Genomic DNA, 10106 nt, shown 5'->3' with positions numbered 1-10106 from the left:
ATCAGTAACATTTAGCAATTAATTAGACATGACATTGAGGGAGAATAACTTCCTGATTTTTGATTTGGGCATCTGAGTGATAGGTGACTCTGATGACTGAGGGAATATAAAAGATTATCAAAAGAGTATTAATTAATATTGAGGTTACCTTTATCAAGTCATTTTTGACCACATAGATTTTGAGGCACTTGGGTAAAGTCCAGGTGGAAATGTCCATTTAAACATAACTGTCTAAGACCATTGCTCCTTTTCTCCATCACACTTTCCCTCTTGATTATGTTGGAGTGAAAAAAACAAACTCATTGCCATCAGGTCAATTCTGACTCATAACAACCCCTTTTGAGTTTCCCAGGCTGTACATCTTTATGGAAGTGGATTGCCTCATCTTCCTTTCACACAGTAGCGAGTGGGTTTGAACCACCAACTGACTGGTTAGCAGTCAAATTCCTTAGGCACTATACCACTAGAACTTGCTGGGTACATTTCTGGGATCCAACTGAAGGAAATTGAAGATATGCTGATTTAGGTTGAGAATGAAGTACTGAGAGGTTTAAATCACATCCTGTCTCGTTGAGCTATTGCTAGGCCTTCTGGCTCTGGAAAGGCTTTCAGGAACACATCTACTGCCCACAGTGCCTGACTTTACAGTGCAAAAATTCAGGGCTAAGTGACCTAAATTATCTCATAGAGGAAACACATGGGTAGTGAAGGAGAAACAATATTTGAAACATATGAAACCATAACCTGTTCTGTGGAAAAATTTTCCAATCATCCAGCTAGGTAAAATTTTAAGTGGAATTTTTAGTTCTTATCAGTGCTTGGTCACAACAGAAGTTCTCTTCTTTCCTGAATATATTTGAAAATGAAACGTACAATTATACATGTATATTTTATTTTTTGAAGCCAATTTTCCAGAAACGAACTTTATCTGAATTGTTCTGTTTTTAAGTACAACCTATAATAATATTACACCCATGAGTTCATTTTTTGTGAGAAGGTGCATTTTCCTTGCATTCTAAATGTCAATCATAAAAAACAAAATTTGGCCAACCGTGAGAAAGGAGTAGGCCTAATTTATTTTTTTGTTCTTTGTATAATGTTACAAAGTAATCAATGGAAATGAAGCTAAGTGTAGAGGTGCGTCAGACAATAAAAGTGTGCTGCTTTTCCAGAATTTTTGAGGTATTATTTTTCAGATTAAAAAAATAAAAAAATATTGCTATTCTTTTTATTTTAAGGACATACTTATTTATTTTTTTTTAAATCTTATTTGTGCTTATAATTCTGTATTCATTTTCTTAAATTGGACTCCTCCATATCATACACATTTCAGACCCCATTGAATCATTCCAGGAACCAGAATATACAGAATGGTGAAGACTAGGGTGTGATGGATGCCCTCAGGAAGAGTATACTTAGTGAGATGAGAAGGATATCAGGAATGGACATCTCAATTTGGGAAACAAATGAGGAAGTAAGGGAAGAGAAGACCACAGCACAGATAGAAAAGGAGCAGTTCAGAAATAAAGGGAGTCCTCATGTGACGCAAATGGTTAATGCTTGGCTGGCTGCTCAAGAGGTTGGAGGCTTGAGTGCACCAGAGGTGTCTGGAAAGAAAAGCCTAGTGATCTGCTTCTGAAAAATCAGTCAATGGAAACTCTATGGTCTGTAGTTTGAGTCAACATGAGGTTGCCATAAGTTGAATCCACTTGACAACGACTAGTTTAGGAAATGAAGACTTTAGTGGAGAATGGTGTCACAGAGACTACATGAGGTGGGTGTTAAGAAGGAAATGGTTATACATTTTAAATGCCAAAGAAAAGTCAGGTGAGAGTACTGAAAATTGGTTCTTAGATTTGGTCTCAGATAGCCACAGAAGTTTCAGTGAAAAATTAGGTCAAAAGACAAAAATTCTACTAAGTTAGATAATGAATTTAAGATGAACAAGGAAGGACAGTGAGTACCGACAAAATTTTCACGATGCATGGGTGTGAAGAATATAAATAGATTATAAGTAAAGCAGAGAGTAAGTATGAGGGAGATCTTTTTTGTTCAAAAGAGGGAGACAAGCATTTTAAAATGCTCATGGAAGTGGTTAAAGTTATATGAGGAGAGGCATTCTCTTTTATATTCTTCAAAACCACAGGGCGTAGGTAGCACTAAAACTTGGTAACCTAATTTGTTACCCTTAACGTGAACTAAACTCATGACCTTGCCTCAGTCAATCTATTTTTCTAACAAGAACATTTCTATTACTTTTCAACATTACTTTTTCATTCTTTCAGATTCTAAACCTTGGAATCTACTTTATATATTTATTTAGCTAGTTTCATTTTATCTTTTTCTTCTTTGCAATGTTCTTTCCTAGTCAGTCATGCTTACTTCTTTAATAAGCCCCAGACTTGTGTTCTTCATATGCCTTTCCCTGCTTTCCTCATGCTTTCTCCTTTAGAAGGTGGCCTCAGTATATTTCATACATCGGTTTACAGTTTTTCTCTAAGTCTCAGTTGAACTCTGTTTTAGCTAGCCCATGTCTTTATGTTTCTGTATTAAATATCAATATTTATATGCATCTGGATCATCCTGCAAATATCATTTAAGCTATGGTTGTTTGAGTTGTATATTTTACATCAAGATAAAATTACTTTTCCTTTATGAAAGTACTTTAAACTGTGAAAAAATTTATGGTCTTTTCAACTTATGGTCCTATTTTTGAAAATATTTTTTCTTTTGTGTTTTCCACTCCACTTACCTCATTGTTAATTCAGTAAGTAATTCTTAAAAGTCAGCTAGTCAGAAAGTAGTTGTTAAACACTTACATAGTTAAAGTCTTTCAACATTGATTTGTCCATTCATTTTTCAGGGCTAATGATTACTTTTTAATTAATTACATAGTAAGCAAATAATTATATTTTGCTTATACTTAACATCTTTTTTTTTCCAAAATTATTGATTTAAAAAACAGATCTTCTGACTTGATTAACATTTCCTTTGATTTTGTGTTTTCCTAAAGCTTTACTCTTATTTGTAATGGAGTCATTGTGGAACACAAATTAATATGGACTTAAAAATAGCCTGTGGAAATACCATGAACACTTTCGAAAGACTGAGTTAATGAAAACTCTTTTTTTTTTTTAACCTATAGATATTCTTAGGAGCTCTGGTAGCATAGTGTCTAAGGCATTTGACTGCTAACCAGAAGGCTGGCAGTTCAAACCCACCAGTCACTCCTCGGAAGGAAGGTTTAGGCAATCTACTTCTGTGGTGATACCGCCTCGGAAACCCAAGGAGGGGTGGCTATGAGTCGGATCCCACTCGATGGCAAATAACAACAACATAGATATCCTTAAGTGAAAATATATGCATGTATATATTTCCTTAGATTTCTCAATAAAGTTCTAAATTTACTTAAAGCCACTGTGTAATGATACTATTCTGCTCTCCACTGGTTTTTATCACTTAATATAAAAGCTATTGTTGTTATGAGGTGTCCCATAGAGTTTCCTAGGCTGTTATCTTTAAGATAGTAGATCACCACGAGGTCTTTCTTCCACAGAACTATCGTGTGAGGTAGAACTGCCAACTTTTTTGTTAGTGAAGGAGCGCTTAGCCATATGGCGTCGCTAAGCTGGAAAATCGAGCTGATAATGAAATAAAAGTCATCTTCCCAGTCATTGCACTTGGGAAAATGACTTCAATTTAGTTTAAAACGTAGGGCTATTGGTTTGAAGCTTATAATCAATCTTTAACTTTCTATGCTTAGGATTGATTCACTCTGTTTAAGGGTCTGCTTCTAGCAAAAAGAAAAACCTACAAAGAGATCTATAAAATTGTTTGACAAGAAATGAAACTTTAAAAACAACGTATTTGTGCATCAATCATAAATTCAACAATTTGATTCTCCCTTGATGTGCTCTTGCATTTTAATAATGGATTATGGTATGGTCCCATAAAAGATTTATGTTTAGATAGTAAACAAACACTGCTTTGGATGATTAATTTAAAAATATTTTTCCTATCAAATAGTAGATATTTCCCCTGTATTTTTGGTTTATATGGAGGACTCTGGTGGCATAGGGGTTAAAGGATTTAGGTGCTGAACAAAAGGCTGTGGGGTGGGGAGGGGTTGGTTCTAACCCACTAGCTCTGTGGGAGAAAGATGAGGCAGTGTGCTTCCTTAAACATTTACAGCCTTGGAGATCCTATAGGGCAGTTCTACTCTATGTCCTAGAGTGTCGTTGTTGGTTGTTGTTATTTGCCATCGAGTAGGACCCGACTCATAGCGACCCCTCCTTGGGTTTCCAAGGCAGTATCACTACGGAAGTAGATTGCCCAACCTTCCTTATGAATTGGAATTAACTCAATGGCAGCGAGTTTGGTGGTTTATTTTTTTAGGAATCAATGGCAGTCTTATAATTTTGAATTCATGAGTATGCATTTGTGGAAACATGTTTGGGAAGGGAAGAAAAACAATTATTTAAAGGCACCATGCACAGAGATATTTACCTTTTAAAGACCTATTTGATGTTTTAAAATATATATTCCAATTAAAATTGTATGAAATAAATGTCAAGAACCACACTATAAGACATTGAACTTTTCTTATTGTCAGTTTTTTTTTAAAGAGCCTGCTCTTTTTTTATTTTTATCTCTAAATCATTATCATTTATAATATTAATGATCCAAATATTACAACTTATTTTCCTAAATGCACAGAACAGTAAAAATATCAGAACAAAGACTGACAGCATGTTCATAAGGAATTAACAGTTTCAAAGATTCTTATTTGTAAAAATATAAGTAAGTGATGTTTTATTTGACATAACCAGAAATAGTTAATTATGCAATCACCACCCAAGATAAATACATGAATTAAATTAAAAAACAATTTGTTTCTTAGAAATCATAACTGACTTTAATCTGGATATAACACAAAACATACATATTCAGTGGCAAAACAATAACTTTAGGAGCTCTGGTAGTGTAGTGCCTAAGGCACTTGACTGCTAACCAGAAGGCTGGCAGTTCAAACCCATCAGCCACTCCTCAGAAGGAAAGTTGGGCAATCTACTTCTGTAGTGATACCACCTCGGAAACCCAAGGAGGGGTCACTATGAGTCATATACGACTCACGATACATAACAACAACAACAAACAATAACTTTATTAAACTTCATTGGGATTTTCTCTGTTATACATCTAGTCCTGTTTTTCATCTTAACAAACAAAATAGGAGGGGAAAAACAAAACAAAACAACACAACAATAAAAAAAACCACCCAATAAAACAAAACACATAGTTTCTTAAAAGGTAAATGAGGTCTCTTAAAAAATAGTTATTTCCTACCGTCTGTTATGCTTGGAAACAAACTGAAATCTGTTCATTTACTATTAGAATTAATTATACATCTATATATTCAAATGCAAAATACAAGCAATAATTCTATATAACATAAAACTACCTCTGAAATGATAGAGCTAAAGTAAATAGTTATCACCAAACAAGCATTCCTGATAGTTCCTCATTAAAATCAATTGCAAATCTGACAAAATGAGAGGAACAAAATCTATGTATCTCTACTCTTATAGTAATTGATTACTGCTGTGACACCATCCCACCTTTTTTACATAGTTGTGAAGAGTTCACTTTAAATTAATTGGCATCAACATGAAATAAATTACATGAGTGTGTAGTTGAAATGTAAATCAGGCCCACATTAGATATAATTGGAGTAAAACTGTTTTGTAGAGATTGTGTGGGTGAATGCTAGAGATAGAATTTTGGCATAAAAATTAAACGTGTGAAGGCTATAATATAAGACCAAATTGTCAGTTTTTGTTTTTAAAGATACATATATATCTTTTAAAATATATGTAACATAATGAATCTCTTTATTCAACAATGATTCAAATTGGTTGTGTATATTATTGAGACATCAGCTTCCATATAGACAAAAGGAAGTAAAATTCAATCTAAATTTCAAAGCCAGGGTGATGGACTTGAAGTTATTTTGAAATTCAAGAAAAGAAATCTAGACTATTTCCCAAAGTCATACCCAGATTGATAGGACTTGAAAGGCCAAGATGATACTAAATTTCATTAGAAAGGACATTGGAAAAGATACAGAAAACACTTTACTCTGCTTTTTATTGTATCCAAATGTCCCCTCATCAATACTATGGGTACAGAAAGATGCAACATCACACAAAGTTAGAAAAATTCTGTTGAAAAATGAGTATGTAGAGAGAGAAAACAAAACAACAAAGTTTTTGGGAAATAAAGTGTGACAATAGCTCATGTTTGCACATACAGGTTTTATATTTTTACAATATATTATTAGGAAAAAAAAAAAAAAACTCTGTTGCTTATATCTTGAGGCTGAAATATGTTAGTTCTAGGGAAATACAGGGAGCTCTGGTGGCATAGTGCCTAAGGCATTTGACTGTTAACCAGAAGGCTGGCAGTTCAAACCCATAAGCCACTCCTCAGAAAGAAAGTTGGGCAATCTACTTCGTGGTGATATCGCCTCAGAAACCCAAGGAAGGGTCACTGTGAGTTGGATCCAACTTGATGGCAGTGCATTAGAGAACTATAAGAAACATTTTCCATAATTGTATAGAAATCATTTATTAAACATTAATAGATAAGTATCAATAAATTCAATTTGGGTTTATTTAAATTCATGGACTGTAGCTTTACATTAGATTGTTAAATAAGTTAGGATTATTTAAAGAATATATCATTTAATTTCTTCAGATCTGGAATAATGGAGAACAACCATAAATTACCTTAAAATAAGCCAGAAAATCGTGAATACTGTGCATGTGACAACTATTCTTATAATTTGAAGATAATTTCTTTAAATACCTTGTAATTTGATCAATATTTTATTGCTTAGATTAGTTTTTGATGTAAAAATTTTATTTCTTAAATCCAATGTCAATATTTTTTAGAAAAATGATAAACAACTACTACTTATTTAAATAAACAGGGATATTAATATTGTTAATCATTTTTTGCAAGTTAAATATTTTTTTATTTAATGATTCCATCCACAAAATCACTGGTCAGGAATAACTGATGAAGTAAGATAGTGTATATGAAAGATACAGAAAAGAGTCAGTCACATGTGAAAGACACGCATCTGATCTTTTACTGAAAATTCCTTGCTACCAAGTATTTCAAAATTATGCAATTGTTGTCTTTCTTACAACTATTAAATCAGGATGTGAGCATGGTGAAGGACAGGCCAGTGTTTCTTTCTGTTGCACACAGGATCGGTGAGTCAAAAGTGACTCAGTAACACCTAACAACAACAACAAAATGAGAAAATTTAGGATTATAACCTGGGATGGGGAGGTGGGAGTTGAGGAGGTAGGAGGAAGGAATTGCTAATGAGGGTCTTGGGTTGGCATTCTATTAGAGGTAATTTAACATCCAATATTTCAAGAAATCATTTTGAAATGTGGTTGTATTTGCAGAAACTATCTAGCAACTAAGGAACTCTTGTGGTGTAGTGGTTAAGGCATGTATATATGGCTGCTAACCAAAAGGTAGGTGGTTAGAACCCACCAGCTGCTCCATGGAAGACAGATGAGGCAGCCTGCTTCAGTAAAGATTTGTTGTTGTTATGTTGTTATGTGCCATCGAGTCGGCCCCGACTCATAGCGACCCCTCCTTGGGTTTCCTAGGCAGTATCACTACGGAAGTAGATTGCCCCATCTTCCTTCCGAGGAGTGGCTGGTGGGTTTGAACCGCCAGCCTTCTGGTTAGCAGTCAAGTGCCTGAGCCACTATGCTACCACAGCTCCTAGTAAAGATTTACAGCCTTGGAAACTCAATGAGGTTGCCATAAGTCAGAACTGATTCCAAAGCAACAATTTAGTTATCCAACATCTACTCTTTCTAGGTTGTGAAAGTTTGGTTTTTGGTTTTCTTGGGATCATGAGGAAAAACCTGAGAGGCAACTCTTGATGAACATGAACACGACATCTTGCTCTGTGATACCAAGAGAGAAAATTATTGAACACGAAGTCTTATGCTATGATACTAAGACAGATGTTATATATTGTTGATAAGGAGATAATTAGAATATCCAATGAAAGGAAGAAGGCATGGGTATTCAGGCATTAGTAAGACTTTAGATTTCCAGGTCTCAACACAGTTCTAAACTGGGAGGGGGCTACATTGCTTCTGTGGAAGCAAGGAGCATATATGGCAAATTGAGGAAGGCACTGCCTGTACCAGCTCTGCTACTTACCACCTGTGTGACTTTAGAAGTAACTGAGTATTCATTCTTTTTCAATTCTAAGAGGAGAGATGTAGTTTTAATTATAATTTTAGTTGTAGGTATCTTCTAGCTTCAAGTCTGTTTCAATTCATTTAACAGAGACTAAATTAAGGTTGAAACCTCCAGAATAAGTGTTGAAAAGTATATAGCTATTTTCTACTAAGTGGAATAGATCTTAAGATACACTGACTCCTTCAGAACCAGTTTTGTATTATGCCTTACTTTAGAGCATTTGCAAACAGACTGGGAGTATTTCATTTGTATGAGTTTATTGTTCCTGAAGAAAGGGAGAAAAATTTTGTTTATCAAATGAATGGTTTGTGGAAACATAATGTTGGACAATTTACTGTCGTAGTGATACTGCCCCGGAAACCTAAGGAGGGGTTGCTATGAGTTGCGTCCGACTCGACAGCACATAACAACGACAAAATAAGTCATGATATTTTTTCTCCAACTTTTAGTTTTCAAATAATCTCCAAACCAGAGATCACAAAAAAAAAAAAAAAAAAAAAAAAACCTCACTGCCATCAAGTCGGATCAGACTCAAGTGACCTCTCCTTGGGTTTCCGAGGCAGTTTCACTATGGAAATAGATTGTCCAACCTTCCTTCCAAGGAGTGGCTGGTGGGTTTGAACTGCCAGCCTTCTGGTTAGCAGTCAAATGCCTTAGGCACTATGCCACCAGATAAATAAATCAGTGCAAATAAAATGGAAACATGGGAGATCTGTTGAATGTCTATAGCTTCTTATGTAAAAAAAACAAATTTTGACATTAAAATACTTATATTAATCATAGGGCATTCATGTGCAAATACAATTTCAGAAATATCTCAAATAAATGTGTTCACAAATTTCTGTGAGTTTCACAAATAACTGTTGTTGTTCTTAGGTGCTGTAGAATTAATTTTGACTTGTAGTGACCCTCTCTTACAGAGTAGAAATGTCCCATAGGTTTTCCTAGGCTGTAATGTTTAGGGAAGCATTGCCAGGTCAGTCTCCTGTGGAGCCATTTTGTGGGTTCAAACTGCCAAACTTTCAGTTAGCGGCCAAACATTTAACCACTGTACTACCAGGACTCCTTTTGCAAACATTATCAGTGCTTAATGGTAGAACAGAATAGATACTTAAACATACATTCAATTTGAATAATGCTGCAATATTTTACATTGTGTGGGAAAATCACTGCTATGTAGCTCATCCTATAAAAACTTGTCTATGCTCCTTATTCCTTTTTTGCTTTAAATTCTTAATACACCAAAACCATTTTCTCTACTTTCAAGGCCCTTTCCTTACATGCACCTGTGTGATGTCATTGAATCGAACTAAGTGACATATTTTGTCAAAGTTTGATTCGTGGTACTATAAGACATACATATAAATGTGCATATGTTCTTGCAATTTTTCATTTTAATTTATGTACAGCAATAGCATGTTAGAGAACCACCACTTTATAATGTAGCATATTATGATTGTAATGGAATAGTTAAACTAAATGGAGGGCTGTGTTTTGGTTCAGAATTTCTCTTTCACAGAAGTGAGGTTATGAATAATGTAAATGGTGTTCAAAATCACATATATGATGCTAAATAGTTTCTCACACTGCAACATGAAAATAGATAGCTCCTTGAGTTTATAATGTCATAAGAATACCCACTTACAGTTTAAGAGTGTATTATATCTTTGTAAAACCTTTCTGTATTCTCCTAGTAGGAGATTTTTAAGTACCTGGTAAAATGAATAAATTCTAAACAAGTTCTTAGAAATTCAGCCTTGATATATAAGAAAAGTTTGTTTTTCTGTTGCAATAATAAAAAAAAA

This window comes from Orycteropus afer, unplaced genomic scaffold (assembly GCF_000298275.1).
Source record: "Orycteropus afer afer isolate SDZICR_OR568_19922 unplaced genomic scaffold, OryAfe1.0 scaffold00326, whole genome shotgun sequence".
Taxonomy (NCBI): Eukaryota; Metazoa; Chordata; class Mammalia; order Tubulidentata; family Orycteropodidae; genus Orycteropus; species Orycteropus afer.
Note: the sequence above shows the minus strand (reverse complement) of the source record.